At 45.3% G+C, this 21049-nt stretch overlaps 25 non-coding genes across 25 annotated transcripts; all 25 read left to right on the top strand.

Moving 5' to 3' along the window:
- The first annotated feature begins 2147 nt into the window (after positions 1–2147).
- LOC130383386 (5S ribosomal RNA) lies at positions 2148–2266 on the top strand. Its single transcript, XR_008895825.1, has one exon. It is a non-coding gene; the product is annotated as a 5S ribosomal RNA (ribosomal RNA).
- A 529-nt stretch (positions 2267–2795) lies between these two features.
- Positions 2796–2914, top strand: LOC130383385 (5S ribosomal RNA). The gene has a single exon (XR_008895824.1). It is a non-coding gene; the product is annotated as a 5S ribosomal RNA (ribosomal RNA).
- A 529-nt stretch (positions 2915–3443) lies between these two features.
- LOC130383384 (5S ribosomal RNA) lies at positions 3444–3562 on the top strand. Its single transcript, XR_008895823.1, has one exon. It is a non-coding gene; the product is annotated as a 5S ribosomal RNA (ribosomal RNA).
- A 529-nt stretch (positions 3563–4091) lies between these two features.
- Positions 4092–4210, top strand: LOC130383382 (5S ribosomal RNA). Its single transcript, XR_008895821.1, has one exon. It is a non-coding gene; the product is annotated as a 5S ribosomal RNA (ribosomal RNA).
- A 529-nt stretch (positions 4211–4739) lies between these two features.
- On the top strand, positions 4740–4858 carry LOC130383381 (5S ribosomal RNA). Its single transcript, XR_008895820.1, has one exon. It is a non-coding gene; the product is annotated as a 5S ribosomal RNA (ribosomal RNA).
- A 529-nt stretch (positions 4859–5387) lies between these two features.
- Positions 5388–5506, top strand: LOC130383380 (5S ribosomal RNA). Its single transcript, XR_008895819.1, has one exon. It is a non-coding gene; the product is annotated as a 5S ribosomal RNA (ribosomal RNA).
- Positions 5507–6035: 529 nt separating this feature from the next.
- LOC130383379 (5S ribosomal RNA) lies at positions 6036–6154 on the top strand. The gene has a single exon (XR_008895818.1). It is a non-coding gene; the product is annotated as a 5S ribosomal RNA (ribosomal RNA).
- Positions 6155–6683: 529 nt separating this feature from the next.
- On the top strand, positions 6684–6802 carry LOC130383378 (5S ribosomal RNA). The gene has a single exon (XR_008895817.1). It is a non-coding gene; the product is annotated as a 5S ribosomal RNA (ribosomal RNA).
- A 529-nt stretch (positions 6803–7331) lies between these two features.
- Positions 7332–7450, top strand: LOC130383377 (5S ribosomal RNA). The gene has a single exon (XR_008895816.1). It is a non-coding gene; the product is annotated as a 5S ribosomal RNA (ribosomal RNA).
- Positions 7451–7979: 529 nt separating this feature from the next.
- On the top strand, positions 7980–8098 carry LOC130383376 (5S ribosomal RNA). The gene has a single exon (XR_008895815.1). It is a non-coding gene; the product is annotated as a 5S ribosomal RNA (ribosomal RNA).
- A 528-nt stretch (positions 8099–8626) lies between these two features.
- LOC130383393 (5S ribosomal RNA) lies at positions 8627–8745 on the top strand. The gene has a single exon (XR_008895832.1). It is a non-coding gene; the product is annotated as a 5S ribosomal RNA (ribosomal RNA).
- Positions 8746–12471: 3726 nt separating this feature from the next.
- LOC130383375 (5S ribosomal RNA) lies at positions 12472–12590 on the top strand. Its single transcript, XR_008895814.1, has one exon. It is a non-coding gene; the product is annotated as a 5S ribosomal RNA (ribosomal RNA).
- A 528-nt stretch (positions 12591–13118) lies between these two features.
- LOC130383374 (5S ribosomal RNA) lies at positions 13119–13237 on the top strand. The gene has a single exon (XR_008895813.1). It is a non-coding gene; the product is annotated as a 5S ribosomal RNA (ribosomal RNA).
- A 529-nt stretch (positions 13238–13766) lies between these two features.
- Positions 13767–13885, top strand: LOC130383373 (5S ribosomal RNA). The gene has a single exon (XR_008895812.1). It is a non-coding gene; the product is annotated as a 5S ribosomal RNA (ribosomal RNA).
- A 530-nt stretch (positions 13886–14415) lies between these two features.
- Positions 14416–14534, top strand: LOC130383366 (5S ribosomal RNA). Its single transcript, XR_008895805.1, has one exon. It is a non-coding gene; the product is annotated as a 5S ribosomal RNA (ribosomal RNA).
- Positions 14535–15063: 529 nt separating this feature from the next.
- LOC130383355 (5S ribosomal RNA) lies at positions 15064–15182 on the top strand. The gene has a single exon (XR_008895794.1). It is a non-coding gene; the product is annotated as a 5S ribosomal RNA (ribosomal RNA).
- A 529-nt stretch (positions 15183–15711) lies between these two features.
- On the top strand, positions 15712–15830 carry LOC130383344 (5S ribosomal RNA). The gene has a single exon (XR_008895783.1). It is a non-coding gene; the product is annotated as a 5S ribosomal RNA (ribosomal RNA).
- A 528-nt stretch (positions 15831–16358) lies between these two features.
- LOC130383333 (5S ribosomal RNA) lies at positions 16359–16477 on the top strand. The gene has a single exon (XR_008895772.1). It is a non-coding gene; the product is annotated as a 5S ribosomal RNA (ribosomal RNA).
- Positions 16478–17006: 529 nt separating this feature from the next.
- Positions 17007–17125, top strand: LOC130383322 (5S ribosomal RNA). The gene has a single exon (XR_008895761.1). It is a non-coding gene; the product is annotated as a 5S ribosomal RNA (ribosomal RNA).
- A 529-nt stretch (positions 17126–17654) lies between these two features.
- On the top strand, positions 17655–17773 carry LOC130383310 (5S ribosomal RNA). The gene has a single exon (XR_008895752.1). It is a non-coding gene; the product is annotated as a 5S ribosomal RNA (ribosomal RNA).
- Positions 17774–18301: 528 nt separating this feature from the next.
- Positions 18302–18420, top strand: LOC130383299 (5S ribosomal RNA). The gene has a single exon (XR_008895741.1). It is a non-coding gene; the product is annotated as a 5S ribosomal RNA (ribosomal RNA).
- Positions 18421–18948: 528 nt separating this feature from the next.
- LOC130383298 (5S ribosomal RNA) lies at positions 18949–19067 on the top strand. The gene has a single exon (XR_008895740.1). It is a non-coding gene; the product is annotated as a 5S ribosomal RNA (ribosomal RNA).
- Positions 19068–19596: 529 nt separating this feature from the next.
- Positions 19597–19715, top strand: LOC130383297 (5S ribosomal RNA). The gene has a single exon (XR_008895739.1). It is a non-coding gene; the product is annotated as a 5S ribosomal RNA (ribosomal RNA).
- A 529-nt stretch (positions 19716–20244) lies between these two features.
- On the top strand, positions 20245–20363 carry LOC130383288 (5S ribosomal RNA). Its single transcript, XR_008895738.1, has one exon. It is a non-coding gene; the product is annotated as a 5S ribosomal RNA (ribosomal RNA).
- A 529-nt stretch (positions 20364–20892) lies between these two features.
- LOC130383405 (5S ribosomal RNA) lies at positions 20893–21011 on the top strand. Its single transcript, XR_008895844.1, has one exon. It is a non-coding gene; the product is annotated as a 5S ribosomal RNA (ribosomal RNA).
- Positions 21012–21049: the final 38 nt, after the last annotated feature.

Genomic DNA, 21049 nt, shown 5'->3' with positions numbered 1-21049 from the left:
TTTACCTGCCATAATTGTGGATGCCAGGGCCACTACGCTCGGGAGTGTGCCACTGGGGTGGCAAAGTGTCTGACATGCCGGAGGAGAGAGAGAGACTGTATATGCCCGGTGGAGAAGGAGGCGGAGGAGGACGGCGGCGAGCTGGATGGTGACGAACCGGGGGCGCCGGATGACGGTGGTGGTGAGGACGAGGAGGAGGGCATGGGCGCGAGCATGGACCGGGACGGTGTCTCTGGGGGGGAGGAATTCCCCACGTTGCTGGAGGAGGAGCTCACCTCGGGCCAGCCTGCGGACCTGAGGGGAGAGCGGAGCGAGGGCCTGCCGCGGCGGCAGGGAGACAGGAGCGTGAGAGGCAGAGGTGAAAGACGGGAAGGGGTAAGAATGTTTGGGGATGGGACGGGGAAAACTGTACTTAATATGACTTGGGGCAATGATGAGGTGGTTGAGAGTGGGGATTTTGTTGATAATACTGTGAGGGAGGGGAGCTCGGGGAGTGATATGGACATGGAGGAGCTAAGGGAGGCGAAAAAAAGGCTGTCCGCAAAGCAAAAAACGGAGGGGAGTGGGAAGAAGAATAAGAATTGTTAATTTTTTTTGATGAAGGTTATTGTGCTAGCTGGCTCTTTTTCGTTGGTTTTTCCTTATTTTATTTTTTATTATTTATGGCTTTGGTTATTTTTTCCCTGAATGCGAACGTTATGAGAACTGAATATAAAAGAAATGCCATATTGGAAAGAGTTGCGAGCTAGTGGAATTCTGGGGAAAAATCAAGGGGCTGCTGGGAGGGTGCAGTGTGGGAGACTGCTGGGTGGAACGGGGGTGGGAATTGTCTGTACTCTTGGGAGTGAGTAGGAAATATAGAAATTGGAAAATGGTCAATATGATCTTTGGATTCGCAAGGAGGGCGATTTTTAACAGACGCGATTTTGCGCTGTATGAAAGGAGAAAGTTGGATGCATGGAGGCTGTTTGTGAATGAATGGAAAAGACACTTACGAATGCTGTATGTTGTGGACGAGGCTTTGTTTGTGAGTATGTTTGTAGAGAGCGCGGGAGTATGTGGTGTGAATGAGAATGGAATTGTATGGATGACTGAGCAGGGCACCGTTTGGGGTTGATTTGGGTGGTTTAAAGGGGGTGGCTTATTTTTGGAGGTGGGAGAGTGGGGGGTTTTTTTGTGGGATTTTGGTTTTGTGTGGTTTTTTCGAATGAGGGGTGGTTTAATTTTGTGGGTAAATGGTCGAGGTTAAAATAATCTGTGTTTGGCTATTCGGTTTGTGCTTTGGGATTGAGGGGCGGTTTAATTTCGAGGGTAAGTGTATTCGGGAAAAGATATTGCTTTTGCTGTGTTGTTCTTATTTTAATTTAAAAGAGAAAGTGTGCTTAGTTAATTGTTTGTGCGGTTTCTGAGGGTGGTTTAATTTGTGGGACTGTTTTTCATTTACTTTTATTTGATATACGTATAAATGAATGTGTAATTGTATAAAATTGAATCTATTTTTGATAATAAAAAAGAAAAAAAACACGCCCGATCTCGTCTGATCTCGGAAGCTAAGCAGGGTCGGGCCTGGTTAGTACTTGGATGGGAGACCGCCTGGGAATACCAGGTGCTGTAAGCTTTTTCTTTTTCAACTCGAGCTCATTGACTCCGTGGCCTACCGTGGCGTACCGTGACCTGATGTTTACTGCCAACCGCTTTGGAGGATTTAAGCAACATACAAAAACTGACAACGTCTCTCAAAACTATTTTTGTGAAACATGAGGACAGTATAGTGATACTGCCAGCAGGGAGCACCAGAGAGCTGAACCGACAGTTGTACATTTCTTAAACTTTCACCAACACAAACACGCACGCTCACTTCAGATCATGGGAGGACGTCAAAAAATCACCACCCATTCTCTGACACTTTAACCGTTAACCTTGGTTCAAACATTTAACATCACACGCACACGCAGTGTATTTCAGATAATTAATGAATTCAGATGTCACAATGATCGTTTACATGGATAAGGAGTCCTACTGAATCAATTACTGCCGTTTATATCTAACTAATGATTGTTTTTGTAAAAGTGTAACGTCGAGCCTCAGCAGCTTTCTCACTCCTTATGTGCTACTGTATAAAACCTGGTTTTGCGCCTGCACTAATTGCTTACGGCCATACCACCCTGAACACGCCCGATCTCGTCTGATCTCGGAAGCTAAGCAGGGTCGGGCCTGGTTAGTACTTGGATGGGAGACCGCCTGGGAATACCAGGTGCTGTAAGCTTTTTCTTTTTCAACTCGAGCTCATTGACTCCGTGGCCTACCGTGGCGTACCGTGACCTGATGTTTACTGCCAACCGCTTTGGAGGATTTAAGCAACATACAAAAACTGACAACGTCTCTCAAAACTATTTTTGTGAAACATGAGGACAGTATAGTGATACTGCCAGCAGGGAGCACCAGAGAGCTGAACCGACAGTTGTACATTTCTTAAACTTTCACCAACACAAACACGCACGCTCACTTCAGATCATGGGAGGACGTCAAAAAATCACCACCCATTCTCTGACACTTTAACCGTTAACCTTGGTTCAAACATTTAACATCACACGCACACGCAGTGTATTTCAGATAATTAATGAATTCAGATGTCACAATGATCGTTTACATGGATAAGGAGTCCTACTGAATCAATTACTGCCGTTTATATCTAACTAATGATTGTTTTTGTAAAAGTGTAACGTCGAGCCTCAGCAGCTTTCTCACTCCTTATGTGCTACTGTATAAAACCTGGTTTTGCGCCTGCACTAATTGCTTACGGCCATACCACCCTGAACACGCCCGATCTCGTCTGATCTCGGAAGCTAAGCAGGGTCGGGCCTGGTTAGTACTTGGATGGGAGACCGCCTGGGAATACCAGGTGCTGTAAGCTTTTTCTTTTTCAACTCGAGCTCATTGCCTCCGTGGCCTACCGTGGCGTACCGTGACCTGATGTTTACTGCCAACCGCTTTGGAGGATTTAAGCAACATACAAAAACTGACAACGTCTCTCAAAACTATTTTTGTGAAACATGAGGACAGTATAGTGATACTGCCAGCAGGGAGCACCAGAGAGCTGAACCGACAGTTGTACATTTCTTAAACTTTCACCAACACAAACACGCACGCTCACTTCAGATCATGGGAGGACGTCAAAAAATCACCACCCATTCTCTGACACTTTAACCGTTAACCTTGGTTCAAACATTTAACATCACACGCACACGCAGTGTATTTCAGATAATTAATGAATTCAGATGTCACAATGATCGTTTACATGGATAAGGAGTCCTACTGAATCAATTACTGCCGTTTATATCTAACTAATGATTGTTTTTGTAAAAGTGTAACGTCGAGCCTCAGCAGCTTTCTCACTCCTTATGTGCTACTGTATAAAACCTGGTTTTGCGCCTGCACTAATTGCTTACGGCCATACCACCCTGAACACGCCCGATCTCGTCTGATCTCGGAAGCTAAGCAGGGTCGGGCCTGGTTAGTACTTGGATGGGAGACCGCCTGGGAATACCAGGTGCTGTAAGCTTTTTCTTTTTCAACTCGAGCTCATTGACTCCGTGGCCTACCGTGGCGTACCGTGACCTGATGTTTACTGCCAACCGCTTTGGAGGATTTAAGCAACATACAAAAACTGACAACGTCTCTCAAAACTATTTTTGTGAAACATGAGGACAGTATAGTGATACTGCCAGCAGGGAGCACCAGAGAGCTGAACCGACAGTTGTACATTTCTTAAACTTTCACCAACACAAACACGCACGCTCACTTCAGATCATGGGAGGACGTCAAAAAATCACCACCCATTCTCTGACACTTTAACCGTTAACCTTGGTTCAAACATTTAACATCACACGCACACGCAGTGTATTTCAGATAATTAATGAATTCAGATGTCACAATGATCGTTTACATGGATAAGGAGTCCTACTGAATCAATTACTGCCGTTTATATCTAACTAATGATTGTTTTTGTAAAAGTGTAACGTCGAGCCTCAGCAGCTTTCTCACTCCTTATGTGCTACTGTATAAAACCTGGTTTTGCGCCTGCACTAATTGCTTACGGCCATACCACCCTGAACACGCCCGATCTCGTCTGATCTCGGAAGCTAAGCAGGGTCGGGCCTGGTTAGTACTTGGATGGGAGACCGCCTGGGAATACCAGGTGCTGTAAGCTTTTTCTTTTTCAACTCGAGCTCATTGACTCCGTGGCCTACCGTGGCGTACCGTGACCTGATGTTTACTGCCAACCGCTTTGGAGGATTTAAGCAACATACAAAAACTGACAACGTCTCTCAAAACTATTTTTGTGAAACATGAGGACAGTATAGTGATACTGCCAGCAGGGAGCACCAGAGAGCTGAACCGACAGTTGTACATTTCTTAAACTTTCACCAACACAAACACGCACGCTCACTTCAGATCATGGGAGGACGTCAAAAAATCACCACCCATTCTCTGACACTTTAACCGTTAACCTTGGTTCAAACATTTAACATCACACGCACACGCAGTGTATTTCAGATAATTAATGAATTCAGATGTCACAATGATCGTTTACATGGATAAGGAGTCCTACTGAATCAATTACTGCCGTTTATATCTAACTAATGATTGTTTTTGTAAAAGTGTAACGTCGAGCCTCAGCAGCTTTCTCACTCCTTATGTGCTACTGTATAAAACCTGGTTTTGCGCCTGCACTAATTGCTTACGGCCATACCACCCTGAACACGCCCGATCTCGTCTGATCTCGGAAGCTAAGCAGGGTCGGGCCTGGTTAGTACTTGGATGGGAGACCGCCTGGGAATACCAGGTGCTGTAAGCTTTTTCTTTTTCAACTCGAGCTCATTGCCTCCGTGGCCTACCGTGGCGTACCGTGACCTGATGTTTACTGCCAACCGCTTTGGAGGATTTAAGCAACATACAAAAACTGACAACGTCTCTCAAAACTATTTTTGTGAAACATGAGGACAGTATAGTGATACTGCCAGCAGGGAGCACCAGAGAGCTGAACCGACAGTTGTACATTTCTTAAACTTTCACCAACACAAACACGCACGCTCACTTCAGATCATGGGAGGACGTCAAAAAATCACCACCCATTCTCTGACACTTTAACCGTTAACCTTGGTTCAAACATTTAACATCACACGCACACGCAGTGTATTTCAGATAATTAATGAATTCAGATGTCACAATGATCGTTTACATGGATAAGGAGTCCTACTGAATCAATTACTGCCGTTTATATCTAACTAATGATTGTTTTTGTAAAAGTGTAACGTCGAGCCTCAGCAGCTTTCTCACTCCTTATGTGCTACTGTATAAAACCTGGTTTTGCGCCTGCACTAATTGCTTACGGCCATACCACCCTGAACACGCCCGATCTCGTCTGATCTCGGAAGCTAAGCAGGGTCGGGCCTGGTTAGTACTTGGATGGGAGACCGCCTGGGAATACCAGGTGCTGTAAGCTTTTTCTTTTTCAACTCGAGCTCATTGACTCCGTGGCCTACCGTGGCGTACCGTGACCTGATGTTTACTGCCAACCGCTTTGGAGGATTTAAGCAACATACAAAAACTGACAACGTCTCTCAAAACTATTTTTGTGAAACATGAGGACAGTATAGTGATACTGCCAGCAGGGAGCACCAGAGAGCTGAACCGACAGTTGTACATTTCTTAAACTTTCACCAACACAAACACGCACGCTCACTTCAGATCATGGGAGGACGTCAAAAAATCACCACCCATTCTCTGACACTTTAACCGTTAACCTTGGTTCAAACATTTAACATCACACGCACACGCAGTGTATTTCAGATAATTAATGAATTCAGATGTCACAATGATCGTTTACATGGATAAGGAGTCCTACTGAATCAATTACTGCCGTTTATATCTAACTAATGATTGTTTTTGTAAAAGTGTAACGTCGAGCCTCAGCAGCTTTCTCACTCCTTATGTGCTACTGTATAAAACCTGGTTTTGCGCCTGCACTAATTGCTTACGGCCATACCACCCTGAACACGCCCGATCTCGTCTGATCTCGGAAGCTAAGCAGGGTCGGGCCTGGTTAGTACTTGGATGGGAGACCGCCTGGGAATACCAGGTGCTGTAAGCTTTTTCTTTTTCAACTCGAGCTCATTGACTCCGTGGCCTACCGTGGCGTACCGTGACCTGATGTTTACTGCCAACCGCTTTGGAGGATTTAAGCAACATACAAAAACTGACAACGTCTCTCAAAACTATTTTTGTGAAACATGAGGACAGTATAGTGATACTGCCAGCAGGGAGCACCAGAGAGCTGAACCGACAGTTGTACATTTCTTAAACTTTCACCAACACAAACACGCACGCTCACTTCAGATCATGGGAGGACGTCAAAAAATCACCACCCATTCTCTGACACTTTAACCGTTAACCTTGGTTCAAACATTTAACATCACACGCACACGCAGTGTATTTCAGATAATTAATGAATTCAGATGTCACAATGATCGTTTACATGGATAAGGAGTCCTACTGAATCAATTACTGCCGTTTATATCTAACTAATGATTGTTTTTGTAAAAGTGTAACGTCGAGCCTCAGCAGCTTTCTCACTCCTTATGTGCTACTGTATAAAACCTGGTTTTGCGCCTGCACTAATTGCTTACGGCCATACCACCCTGAACACGCCCGATCTCGTCTGATCTCGGAAGCTAAGCAGGGTCGGGCCTGGTTAGTACTTGGATGGGAGACCGCCTGGGAATACCAGGTGCTGTAAGCTTTTTCTTTTTCAACTCGAGCTCATTGCCTCCGTGGCCTACCGTGGCGTACCGTGACCTGATGTTTACTGCCAACCGCTTTGGAGGATTTAAGCAACATACAAAAACTGACAACGTCTCTCAAAACTATTTTTGTGAAACATGAGGACAGTATAGTGATACTGCCAGCAGGGAGCACCAGAGAGCTGAACCGACAGTTGTACATTTCTTAAACTTTCACCAACACAAACACGCACGCTCACTTCAGATCATGGGAGGACGTCAAAAAATCACCACCCATTCTCTGACACTTTAACCGTTAACCTTGGTTCAAACATTTAACATCACACGCACACGCAGTGTATTTCAGATAATTAATGAATTCAGATGTCACAATGATCGTTTACATGGATAAGGAGTCCTACTGAATCAATTACTGCCGTTTATATCTAACTAATGATTGTTTTTGTAAAAGTGTAACGTCGAGCCTCAGCAGCTTTCTCACTCCTTATGTGCTACTGTATAAAACCTGGTTTTGCGCCTGCACTAATTGCTTACGGCCATACCACCCTGAACACGCCCGATCTCGTCTGATCTCGGAAGCTAAGCAGGGTCGGGCCTGGTTAGTACTTGGATGGGAGACCGCCTGGGAATACCAGGTGCTGTAAGCTTTTTCTTTTTCAACTCGAGCTCATTGACTCCGTGGCCTACCGTGGCGTACCGTGACCTGATGTTTACTGCCAACCGCTTTGGAGGATTTAAGCAACATACAAAAACTGACAACGTCTCTCAAAACTATTTTTGTGAAACATGAGGACAGTATAGTGATACTGCCAGCAGGGAGCACCAGAGAGCTGAACCGACAGTTGTACATTTCTTAAACTTTCACCAACACAAACACGCACGCTCACTTCAGATCATGGGAGGACGTCAAAAAATCACCACCCATTCTCTGACACTTTAACCGTTAACCTTGGTTCAAACATTTAACATCACACGCACACGCAGTGTATTTCAGATAATTAATGAATTCAGATGTCACAATGATCGTTTACATGGATAAGGAGTCCTACTGAATCAATTACTGCCGTTTATATCTAACTAATGATTGTTTTTGTAAGAGTGTAACGTCGAGCCTCAGCAGCTTTCTCACTCCTTATGTGCTACTGTATAAAACCTGGTTTTGCGCCTGCACTAATTGCTTACGGCCATACCACCCTGAACACGCCCGATCTCGTCTGATCTCGGAAGCTAAGCAGGGTCGGGCCTGGTTAGTACTTGGATGGGAGACCGCCTGGGAATACCAGGTGCTGTAAGCTTTTTCTTTTTCAACTCGAGCTCATTGACTCCGTGGCCTACCGTGGCGTACCGTGACCTGATGTTTACTGCCAACCGCTTTGGAGGATTTAAGCAACATACAAAAACTGACAACGTCTCTCAAAACTATTTTTGTGAAACATGAGGACAGTATAGTGATACTGCCAGCAGGGAGCACCAGAGAGCTGAACCGACAGTTGTACATTTCTTAAACTTTCACCAACACAAACACGCACGCTCACTTCAGATCATGGGAGGACGTCAAAAAATCACCACCCATTCTCTGACACTTTAACCGTTAACCTTGGTTCAAACATTTAACATCACACGCACACGCAGTGTATTTCAGATAATTAATGAATTCAGATGTCACAATGATCGTTTACATGGATAAGGAGTCCTACTGAATCAATTACTGCCGTTTATATCTAACTAATGATTGTTTTTGTAAAGTGTAACGTCGAGCCTCAGCAGCTTTCTCACTCCTTATGTGCTACTGTATAAAACCTGGTTTTGCGCCTGCACTAATTGCTTACGGCCATACCACCCTGAACACGCCCGATCTCGTCTGATCTCGGAAGCTAAGCAGGGTCGGGCCTGGTTAGTACTTGGATGGGAGACCGCCTGGGAAAACCAGGTGCTGTAAGCTTTTTCTTTTTCAACTCGAGCTCATTGACTCCGTGGCCTACCGTGGCGTACCGTGACCTGATGTTTACTGCCAACCGCTTTGGAGGATTTAAGCAACATACAAAAACTGACAACGTCTCTCAAAACTATTTTTGTGAAACATGAGGACAGTATAGTGATACTGCCAGCAGGGAGCACCAGAGAGCTGAACCGACAGTTGTACATTTCTTAAACTTTCACCAACACAAACACGCACGCTCACTTCAGATCATGGGAGGACGTCAAAAAATCACCACCCATTCTCTGACACTTTAACCGTTAACCTTGGTTCAAACATTTAACATCACACGCACACGCAGTGTATTTCAGATAATTAATGAATTCAGATGTCACAATGATCGTTTACATGGATAAGGAGTCCTACTGAATCAATTACTGCCGTTTATATCTAACTAATGATTGTTTTTGTAAGAGTGTAACGTCGAGCCTCAGCAGCTTTCTCACTCCTTATGTGCTACTGTATAAAACCTGGTTTTGCGCCTGCACTAATTGCTTACGGCCATACCACCCTGATGCCCCCTACAGTGTCGGAGTACGTAGTGTTTTTTTGGACAGCCGCATGGTAAATTGTTTGTTCTGGTGGAGAGAATTTTGGAGTGTTGCTATCTGGTCTAACAACCCAGTTATTTTGTGTTTTTTTTCGTCCCCCGCAGTCATAGACTGTTGGGGGATCGCCCTGAGTTATTATATATATACTTTTCCAGTCATTTTTGTTTGTTTGCAACGGTGGAGGCGAGAATGATCCGGGGCCTAGCTTCGGCGAAGCCACCGGGCGAAATGAGTGCCGGCGGGCAGCGAGCTGGAGGGACGGTGAATGGAGCAGGACTTGAGGTGGAGGAGGACGGAAAAGCTGGCGGGTTGCGAGGAGGAAGGAGTGTTGCGGAGGAGTCGGGAGGAGAAAGGAGAGAAGGAGAGAGCGGGGGAGATGGGAACGGCAAGGCGGCTGGAGGCGGGCAAGAGCAGGTGGCTGGTGGAGAAACAGTGGACGGGATTAAGAAGGTAGAGCGCATGTATGAGAGGAGGCTCACGGTTTGCGTGGAGCAGTGCGGGGACGTTATACCCATAGGAGAATTAATGAAGGCTATGGCGGTCGTTTGCGGAGAAATCAGGGCCTGTAGGGTGCTGGCCCTCGGGAAGCTGGAGGTGACGGTGTGCGGAGAGAGGGGGAAGGACCGTCTGCTCGATGGGTTTAAAATACACAACACTAGGATTATTGCCAGAGAACTATGTAATGACGAGCTGGTGGTTTCCTTTCTTACCCTGCCAGCATACATTTCTGATGCGGAAATCCTGGATAAACTAAGTGGGTGGGGAGTCCGGGCGCTTTCGTCCATCAAGAGGAGGATGTGGCCGGGCACCAATATTGCCGATGGTACAAGGATTGTACGGGTCAAATTTAATGAGCTCGTGCAATCCTTGCCATATTCCACTAAATTCAATACCGCAACGGGTGTTGAATACTTTAGAGTAATCCACGACCGCCAGATGAAGGTTTGCAGGAGCTGTATGCAGCCGGGCCACATCCTGCGTGAGTGCCCGGATTTTACCTGCCATAATTGTGGATGCCAGGGCCACTACGCTCGGGAGTGTGCCACTGGGGTGGCAAAGTGTCTGACATGCCGGAGGAGAGAGAGAGACTGTATATGCCCGGTGGAGAAGGAGGCGGAGGAGGACGGCGGCGAGCTGGATGGTGACGAACCGGGGGCGCCGGATGACGGTGGTGGTGAGGACGAGGAGGAGGGCATGGGCGCGAGCATGGACCGGGACGGTGTCTCTGGGGGGGAGGAATTCCCCACGTTGCTGGAGGAGGAGCTCACCTCGGGCCAGCCTGCGGACCTGAGGGGAGAGCGGAGCGAGGGCCTGCCGCGGCGGCAGGGAGACAGGAGCGTGAGAGGCAGAGGTGAAAGACGGGAAGGGGTAAGAATGTTTGGGGATGGGACGGGGAAAACTGTACTTAATATGACTTGGGGCAATGATGAGGTGGGTGAGAGTGGGGATTTTGTTGATAATACTGTGAGGGAGGGGAGCTCGGGGAGTGATATGGACATGGAGGAGCTAAGGGAGGCGAAAAAAAGGCTGTCCGCAAAGCAAAAAACGGAGGGGAGTGGGAAGAAGAATAAGAATTGTTAATTTTTTTTGATGAAGGTTATTGTGCTAGCTGGCTCTTTTTCGTTGGTTTTTCCTTATTTTATTTTTTATTATTTATGGCTTTGGTTATTTTTTCCCTGAATGCGAAGGTTATGAGAACTGAATATAAAAGAAATGCCATATTGGAAAGAGTTGCGAGCTAGTGGAATTCTGGGGAAAAATCAAGGGGCTGCTGGGAGGGTGCAGTGTGGGAGACTGCTGGGTGGAACGGGGGTGGGAATTGTCTGTACTCTTGGGAGTGAGTAGGAAATATAGAAATTGGAAAATGATCAATATGATCTTTGGATTCGCAAGGAGGGCGATTTTTAACAGACGCGATTTTGCGCTGTATGAAAGGAGAAAGTTGGATGCATGGAGGCTGTTTGTGAATGAATGGAAAAGACACTTACGAATGCTGTATGTTGTGGACGAGGCTTTGTTTGTGAGTATGTTTGTAGAGAGCGCGGGAGTATGTGGTGTGAATGAGAATGGAATTGTATGGATGACTGAGCAGGGCACCGTTTGGGGTTGATTTGGGTGGTTTAAAGGGGGTGGCTTATTTTTGGAGGTGGGAGAGTGGGGGGTTTTTTTGTGGGATTTTGGTTTTGTGTGGTTTTTTCGAATGAGGGGTGGTTTAATTTTGTGGGTAAATGGTCGAGGTTAAAATAATCTGTGTTTGGCTAATCGGTTTGTGCTTTGGGATTGAGGGGCGGTTTAATTTCGAGGGTAAGTGTATTCGGGAAAAGATACTGCTTTTGCTGTGTTGTTCTTATTTTAATTTAAAAGAGAAAGTGTGCTTAGTTAATTGTTTGTGCGGTTTCTGAGGGTGGTTTAATTTGTGGGACTGTTTTTCATTTACTTTTATTTGATATACGTATAAATGAATGTGTAATTGTATAAAATTGAATCTATTTTTGATAATAAAAAGAAAAAAAACACGCCCGATCTCGTCTGATCTCGGAAGCTAAGCAGGGTCGGGCCTGGTTAGTACTTGGATGGGAGACCGCCTGGGAATACCAGGTGCTGTAAGCTTTTTCTTTTTCAACTCGAGCTCATTGACTCCGTGGCCTACCGTGGCGTACCGTGACCTGATGTTTACTGCCAACCGCTTTGGAGGATTTAAGCAACATACAAAAACTGACAACGTCTCTCAAAACTATTTTTGTGAAACATGAGGACAGTATAGTGATACTGCCAGCAGGGAGCACCAGAGAGCTGAACCGACAGTTGTACATTTCTTAAACTTTCACCAACACAAACACGCACGCTCACTTCAGATCATGGGAGGACGTCAAAAAATCACCACCCATTCTCTGACACTTTAACCGTTAACCTTGGTTCAAACATTTAACATCACACGCACACGCAGTGTATTTCAGATAATTAATGAATTCAGATGTCACAATGATCGTTTACATGGATAAGGAGTCCTACTGAATCAATTACTGCCGTTTATATCTAACTAATGATTGTTTTTGTAAAAGTGTAACGTCGAGCCTCAGCAGCTTTCTCACTCCTTATGTGCTACTGTATAAAACCTGGTTTTGCGCCTGCACTAATTGCTTACGGCCATACCACCCTGAACACGCCCGATCTCGTCTGATCTCGGAAGCTAAGCAGGGTCGGGCCTGGTTAGTACTTGGATGGGAGACCGCCTGGGAATACCAGGTGCTGTAAGCTTTTTCTTTTTCAACTCGAGCTCATTGACTCCGTGGCCTACCGTGGCGTACCGTGACCTGATGTTTACTGCCAACCGCTTTGGAGGATTTAAGCAACATACAAAAACTGACAACGTCTCTCAAAACTATTTTTGTGAAACATGAGGACAGTATAGTGATACTGCCAGCAGGGAGCACCAGAGAGCTGAACCGACAGTTGTACATTTCTTAAACTTTCACCAACACAAACACGCACGCTCACTTCAGATCATGGGAGGACGTCAAAAAATCACCACCCATTCTCTGACACTTTAACCGTTAACCTTGGTTCAAACATTTAACATCACACGCACACGCAGTGTATTTCAGATAATTAATGAATTCAGATGTCACAATGATCGTTTACATGGATAAGGAGTCCTACTGAATCAATTACTGCCGTTTATATCTAACTAATGATTGTTTTTGTAAAGTGTAACGTCGAGCCTCAGCAGCTTTCTCACTCCTTATGTGCTACTGTATAAAACCTGGTTTTGCGCCTGCACTAATTGCTTACGGCCATACCACCCTGAACACGCCCGATCTCGTCTGATCTCGGAAGCTAAGCAGGGTCGGGCCTGGTTAGTACTTGGATGGGAGACCGCCTGGGAATACCAGGTGCTGTAAGCTTTTTCTTTTTCAACTCGAGCTCATTGACTCCGTGGCCTACCGTGGCGTACCGTGACCTGATGTTTACTGCCAACCGCTTTGGAGGATTTAAGCAACATACAAAAACTGACAACGTCTCTCAAAACTATTTTTGTGAAACATGAGGACAGTATAGTGATACTGCCAGCAGGGAGCACCAGAGAGCTGAACCGACAGTTGTACATTTCTTAAACTTTCACCAACACAAACACGCACGCTCACTTCAGATCATGGGAGGACGTCAAAAAATCACCACCCATTCTCTGACACTTTAACCGTTAACCTTGGTTCAAACATTTAACATCACACGCACACGCAGTGTATTTCAGATAATTAATGAATTCAGATGTCACAATGATCGTTTACATGGATAAGGAGTCCTACTGAATCAATTACTGCCGTTTATATCTAACTAATGATTGTTTTTGTAAAAGTGTAACGTCGAGCCTCAGCAGCTTTCTCACTCCTTATGTGCTACTGTATAAAACCTGGTTTTGCGCCTGCACTAATTGCTTACGGCCATACCACCCTGAACACGCCCGATCTCGTCTGATCTCGGAAGCTAAGCAGGGTCGGGCCTGGTTAGTACTTGGATGGGAGACCGCCTGGGAATACCAGGTGCTGTAAGCTTTTTCTTTTTTCAACTCGAGCTCATTGACTCCGTGGCCTACCGTGGCGTACCGTGACCTGATGTTTACTGCCAACCGCTTTGGAGGATTTAAGCAACATACAAAAACTGACAACGTCTCTCAAAACTATTTTTGTGAAACATGAGGACAGTATAGTGATACTGCCAGCAGGGAGCACCAGAGAGCTGAACCGACAGTTGTACATTTCTTAAACTTTCACCAACACAAACACGCACGCTCACTTCAGATCATGGGAGGACGTCAAAAAATCACCACCCATTCTCTGACACTTTAACCGTTAACCTTGGTTCAAACATTTAACATCACACGCACACGCAGTGTATTTCAGATAATTAATGAATTCAGATGTCACAATGATCGTTTACATGGATAAGGAGTCCTACTGAATCAATTACTGCCGTTTATATCTAACTAATGATTGTTTTTGTAAGAGTGTAACGTCGAGCCTCAGCAGCTTTCTCACTCCTTATGTGCTACTGTATAAAACCTGGTTTTGCGCCTGCACTAATTGCTTACGGCCATACCACCCTGAACACGCCCGATCTCGTCTGATCTCGGAAGCTAAGCAGGGTCGGGCCTGGTTAGTACTTGGATGGGAGACCGCCTGGGAATACCAGGTGCTGTAAGCTTTTTCTTTTTCAACTCGAGCTCATTGACTCCGTGGCCTACCGTGGCGTACCGTGACCTGATGTTTACTGCCAACCGCTTTGGAGGATTTAAGCAACATACAAAAACTGACAACGTCTCTCAAAACTATTTTTGTGAAACATGAGGACAGTATAGTGATACTGCCAGCAGGGAGCACCAGAGAGCTGAACCGACAGTTGTACATTTCTTAAACTTTCACCAACACAAACACGCACGCTCACTTCAGATCATGGGAGGACGTCAAAAAATCACCACCCATTCTCTGACACTTTAACCGTTAACCTTGGTTCAAACATTTAACATCACACGCACACGCAGTGTATTTCAGATAATTAATGAATTCAGATGTCACAATGATCGTTTACATGGATAAGGAGTCCTACTGAATCAATTACTGCCGTTTATATCTAACTAATGATTGTTTTTGTAAAAGTGTAACGTCGAGCCTCAGCAGCTTTCTCACTCCTTATGTGCTACTGTATAAAACCTGGTTTTGCGCCTGCACTAATTGCTTACGGCCATACCACCCTGAACACGCCCGATCTCGTCTGATCTCGGAAGCTAAGCAGGGTCGGGCCTGGTTAGTACTTGGATGGGAGACCGCCTGGGAATACCAGGTGCTGTAAGCTTTTTCTTTTTCAACTCGAGCTCATTGACTCCGTGGCCTACCGTGGCGTACCGTGACCTGATGTTTACTGCCAACCGCTTTGGAGGATTTAAGCAACATACAAAAACTGACAACGTCTCTCAAAACTATTTTTGTGAAACATGAGGACAGTATAGTGATACTGCCAGCAGGGAGCACCAGAGAGCTGAACCGACAGTTGTACATTTCTTAAACTTTCACCAACACAAACACGCACGCTCACTTCAGATCATGGGAGGACGTCAAAAAATCACCACCCATTCTCTGACACTTTAACCGTTAACCTTGGTTCAAACATTTAACATCACACGCACACGCAGTGTATTTCAGATAATTAATGAATTCAGATGTCACAATGATCGTTTACATGGATAAGGAGTCCTACTGAATCAATTACTGCCGTTTATATCTAACTAATGATTGTTTTTGTAAAAGTGTAACGTCGAGCCTCAGCAGCTTTCTCACTCCTTATGTGCTACTGTATAAAACCTGGTTTTGCGCCTGCACTAATTGCTTACGGCCATACCACCCTGAACACGCCCGATCTCGTCTGATCTCGGAAGCTAAGCAGGGTCGGGCCTGGTTAGTACTTGGATGGGAGACCGCCTGGGAATACCAGGTGCTGTAAGCTTTTTCTTTTTCAACTCGAGCTCATTGACTCCGTGGCCTACCGTGGCGTACCGTGACCTGATGTTTACTGCCAACCGCTTTGGAGGATTTAAGCAACATACAAAAACTGACAACGTCTCTCAAAACTATTTTTGTGAAACATGAGGACAGTATAGTGATACTGCCAGCAGGGAGCACCAGAGAGCTGAACCGACAGTTGTACATTTCTTAAACTTTCACCAACACAAACACGCACGCTCACTTCAGATCATGGGAGGACGTCAAAAAATCACCACCCATTCTCTGACACTTTAACCGTTAACCTTGGTTCAAACATTTAACATCACACGCACACGCAGTGTATTTCAGATAATTAATGAATTCAGATGTCACAATGATCGTTTACATGGATAAGGAGTCCTACTGAATCAATTACTGCCGTTTATATCTAACTAATGATTGTTTTTGTAAAGTGTAACGTCGAGCCTCAGCAGCTTTCTCACTCCTTATGTGCTACTGTATAAAACCTGGTTTTGCGCCTGCACTAATTGCTTACGGCCATACCACCCTGAACACGCCCGATCTCGTCTGATCTCGGAAGCTAAGCAGGGTCGGGCCTGGTTAGTACTTGGATGGGAGACCGCCTGGGAATACCAGGTGCTGTAAGCTTTTTCTTTTTCAACTCGAGCTCATTGCCTCCGTGGCCTACCGTGGCGTACCGTGACCTGATGTTTACTGCCAACCGCTTTGGAGGATTTAAGCAACATACAAAAACTGACAACGTCTCTCAAAACTATTTTTGTGAAACATGAGGACAGTATAGTGATACTGCCAGCAGGGAGCACCAGAGAGCTGAACCGACAGTTGTACATTTCTTAAACTTTCACCAACACAAACACGCACGCTCACTTCAGATCATGGGAGGACGTCAAAAAATCACCACCCATTCTCTGACACTTTAACCGTTAACCTTGGTTCAAACATTTAACATCACACGCACACGCAGTGTATTTCAGATAATTAATGAATTCAGATGTCACAATGATCGTTTACATGGATAAGGAGTCCTACTGAATCAATTACTGCCGTTTATATCTAACTAATGATTGTTTTTGTAAAAGTGTAACGTCGAGCCTCAGCAGCTTTCTCACTCCTTATGTGCTACTGTATAAAACCTGGTTTTGCGCCTGCACTAATTGCTTACGGCCATACCACCCTGAACACGCCCGATCTCGTCTGATCTCGGAAGCTAAGCAGGGTCGGGCCTGGTTAGTACTTGGATGGGAGACCGCCTGGGAATACCAGGTGCTGTAAGCTTTTTCTTTTTCAACTCGAGCTCATTGACTCCGTGGCCTACCGTGGCGTACCGTGACCTGATGTTTACTGCCAACCGCTTTGGAGGATTTAAGCAACATACAAAAACTGACAACGTCTCTCAAAACTATTTTTGTGAAACATGAGGACAGTATAGTGATACTGCCAGCAGGGAGCACCAGAGAGCTGAACCGACAGTTGTACATTTCTTAAACTTTCACCAACACAAACACGCACGCTCACTTCAGATCATGGGAGGACGTCAAAAAATCACCACCCATTCTCTGACACTTTAACCGTTAACCTTGGTTCAAACATTTAACATCACACGCACACGCAGTGTATTTCAGATAATTAATGAATTCAGATGTCACAATGATCGTTTACATGGATAAGGAGTCCTACTGAATCAATTACTGCCGTTTATATCTAACTAATGATTGTTTTTGTAAAAGTGTAACGTCGAGCCTCAGCAGCTTTCTCACTCCTTATGTGCTACTGTATAAAACCTGGTTTTGCGCCTGCACTAATTGCTTACGGCCATACCACCCTGAACACGCCCGATCTCGTCTGATCTCGGAAGCTAAGCAGGGTCGGGCCTGGTTAGTACTTGGATGGGAGACCGCCTGGGAATACCAGGTGCTGTAAGCTTTTTCTTTTTCAACTCGAGCTCATTGACTCCGTGGCCTACCGTGGCGTACCGTGACCTGATGTTTACTGCCAACCGCTTTGGAGGATTTAAGCAACATACAAAAACTGACAACGTCTCTCAAAACTATTTTTGTGAAACATGAGGACAGTATAGTGATACTGCCAGCAGGGAGCACCAGAGAGCTGAACCGACAGTTGTACATTTCTTAAACTTTCACCAACACAAACACGCACGCTCACTTCAGATCATGGGAGGACGTCAAAAAATCACCACCCATTCTCTGACACTTTAACCGTTAACCTTGGTTCAAACATTTAACATCACACGCACACGCAGTGTATTTCAGATAATTAATGAATTCAGATGTCACAATGATCGTTTACATGGATAAGGAGTCCTACTGAATCAATTACTGCCGTTTATATCTAACTAATGATTGTTTTTGTAAAGTGTAACGTCGAGCCTCAGCAGCTTTCTCACTCCTTATGTGCTACTGTATAAAACCTGGTTTTGCGCCTGCACTAATTGCTTACGGCCATACCACCCTGAACACGCCCGATCTCGTCTGATCTCGGAAGCTAAGCAGGGTCGGGCCTGGTTAGTACTTGGATGGGAGACCGCCTGGGAATACCAGGTGCTGTAAGCTTTTTCTTTTTCAACTCGAGCTCATTGACTCCGTGGCCTACCGTGGCGTACCGTGACCTGATGTTTACTGCCAACCGCTTTGGAGGATTTAAGCAACATACAAAAACTGACAACGTCTCTCAAAACTATTTTTGTGAAACATGAGGACAGTATAGTGATACTGCCAGCAGGGAGCACCAGAGAGCTGAACCGACAGTTGTACATTTCTTAAACTTTCACCAACACAAACACGCACGCTCACTTCAGATCATGGGAGGACGTCAAAAAATCACCACCCATTCTCTGACACTTTAACCGTTAACCTTGGTTCAAACATTTAACATCACACGCACACGCAGTGTATTTCAGATAATTAATGAATTCAGATGTCACAATGATCGTTTACATGGATAAGGAGTCCTACTGAATCAATTACTGCCGTTTATATCTAACTAATGATTGTTTTTGTAAAGTGTAACGTCGAGCCTCAGCAGCTTTCTCACTCCTTATGTGCTACTGTATAAAACCTGGTTTTGCGCCTGCACTAATTGCTTACGGCCATACCACCCTGAACACGCCCGATCTCGTCTGATCTCGGAAGCTAAGCAGGGTCGGGCCTGGTTAGTACTTGGATGGGAGACCGCCTGGGAATACCAGGTGCTGTAAGCTTTTTCTTTTTCAACTCGAGCTCATTGACTCCGTGGCCTACCGTGGCGTACCGTGACCTGATGTTTACTGCCAACCGCTTTGGAGGATTTAAGCAACATACAAAAACTGACAACGTCTCTCAAAACTATTTTTGTGAAACATGAGGACAGTATAGTGATACTGCCAGCAGGGAGCACCAGAGAGCTGAACCGACAGTTGTACATTTCTTAAACTTTCACCAACACAAACACGCACGCTCACTTCAGATCATGGGAGGACGTCAAAAAATCACCACCCATTCTCTGACACTTTAACCGTTAACCTTGGTTCAAACATTTAACATCACACGCACACGCAGTGTATTTCAGATAATTAATGAATTCAGATGTCACAATGATCGTTTACATGGATAAGGAGTCCTACTGAATCAATTACTGCCGTTTATATCTAACTAATGATTGTTTTTGTAAAAGTGTAACGTCGAGCCTCAGCAGCTTTCTCACTCCTTATGTGCTACTGTATAAAACCTGGTTTTGCGCCTGCACTAATTGCTTACGGCCATACCACCCTGAACACGCCCGATCTCGTCTGATCTCGGAAGCTAAGCAGGGTCGGGCCTGGTTAGTACTTGGATGGGAGACCGCCTGGGAATACCAGGTGCTGTAAGCTTTTTCTTTTTCAACTCGAGCTCATTGACTCCGTGGCCTACCGTGGCGTACCGTGACCTGATGTTTACTGCCAACCGCTTTGGAGGATTTAAGCAACATACAAAAACTGACAACGTCTCTCAAAACTATTTTTGTGAAACATGAGGACAGTATAGTGATACTGCCAGCAGGGAGCACCAGAGAGCTGAACCGACAGTTGTACATTTCTTAAACTTTCACCAACACAAACACGCACGCTCACTTCAGATCATGGGAGGACGTCAAAAAATCACCACCCATTCTCTGACACTTTAACCGTTAACCTTGGTTCAAACATTTAACATCACACGCACACGCAGTGTATTTCAGATAATTAATGAATTCAGATGTCACAATGATCGTTTACATGGATAAGGAGTCCTACTGAATCAATTACTGCCGTTTATATCTAACTAATGATTGTTTTTGTAAAAGTGTAACGTCGAGCCTCAGCAGCTTTCTCACTCCTTATGTGCTACTGTATAAAACCTGGTTTTGCGCCTGCACTAATTGCTTACGGCCATACCACCCTGAACACGCCCGATCTCGTCTGATCTCGGAAGCTAAGCAGGGTCGGGCCTGGTTAGTACTTGGATGGGAGACCGCCTGGGAATACCAGGTGCTGTAAGCTTTTTCTTTTTCAACTCGAGCTCATTGACTCCGTGGCCTACCGTGGCGTACCGTGACCTGATGTTTACTGCCAACCGCTTTGGAGGATTTAAGCAACATACAAAAACTGACAACGTCTCTCAAAACTATTTTTGTGAAACATGAGGACAGTATAGTGATACTGCCAGCAGGGAGCACCAGAGAGCTGAACCGACAGTTGTACATTTCTTAAACTTTCACCAACACAAACACGCACGCTCACTTCAGATCATGGGAGGACGTCAAAAAATCACCACCCATTCTCTGACACTTTAACCGTTAACCTTGGTTCAAACATTTAACATCACACGCACACGCAGTGTATTTCAGATAATTAATGAATTCAGATGTCACAATGATCGTTTACATGGATAAGGAGTCCTACTGAATCAATTACTGCCGTTTATATCTAACTAATGATTGTTTTTGTAAAAGTGTAACGTCGAGCCTCAGCAGCTTTCTCACTCCTTATGTGCTACTGTATAAAACCTGGTTTTGCGCCTGCACTAATTGCTTACGGCCATACCACCCTGAACACGCCCGATCTCGTCTGATCTCGGAAGCTAAGCAGGGTCGGGCCTGGTTAGTACTTGGATGGGAGACCGCCTGGGAATACCAGGTGCTGTAAGCTTTTTCTTTTTCAACTCGAGCTCATTGACTCCGTGGCCT

The sequence above is a fragment of the Gadus chalcogrammus genome, chromosome 5 (assembly GCF_026213295.1).
Source record: "Gadus chalcogrammus isolate NIFS_2021 chromosome 5, NIFS_Gcha_1.0, whole genome shotgun sequence".
Lineage (NCBI taxonomy): Eukaryota > Metazoa > Chordata > Actinopteri > Gadiformes > Gadidae > Gadus > Gadus chalcogrammus.
The sequence above is the reverse complement of the archived record's forward strand: the minus strand, read 5'-3'. Positions and strand labels throughout refer to the sequence as shown.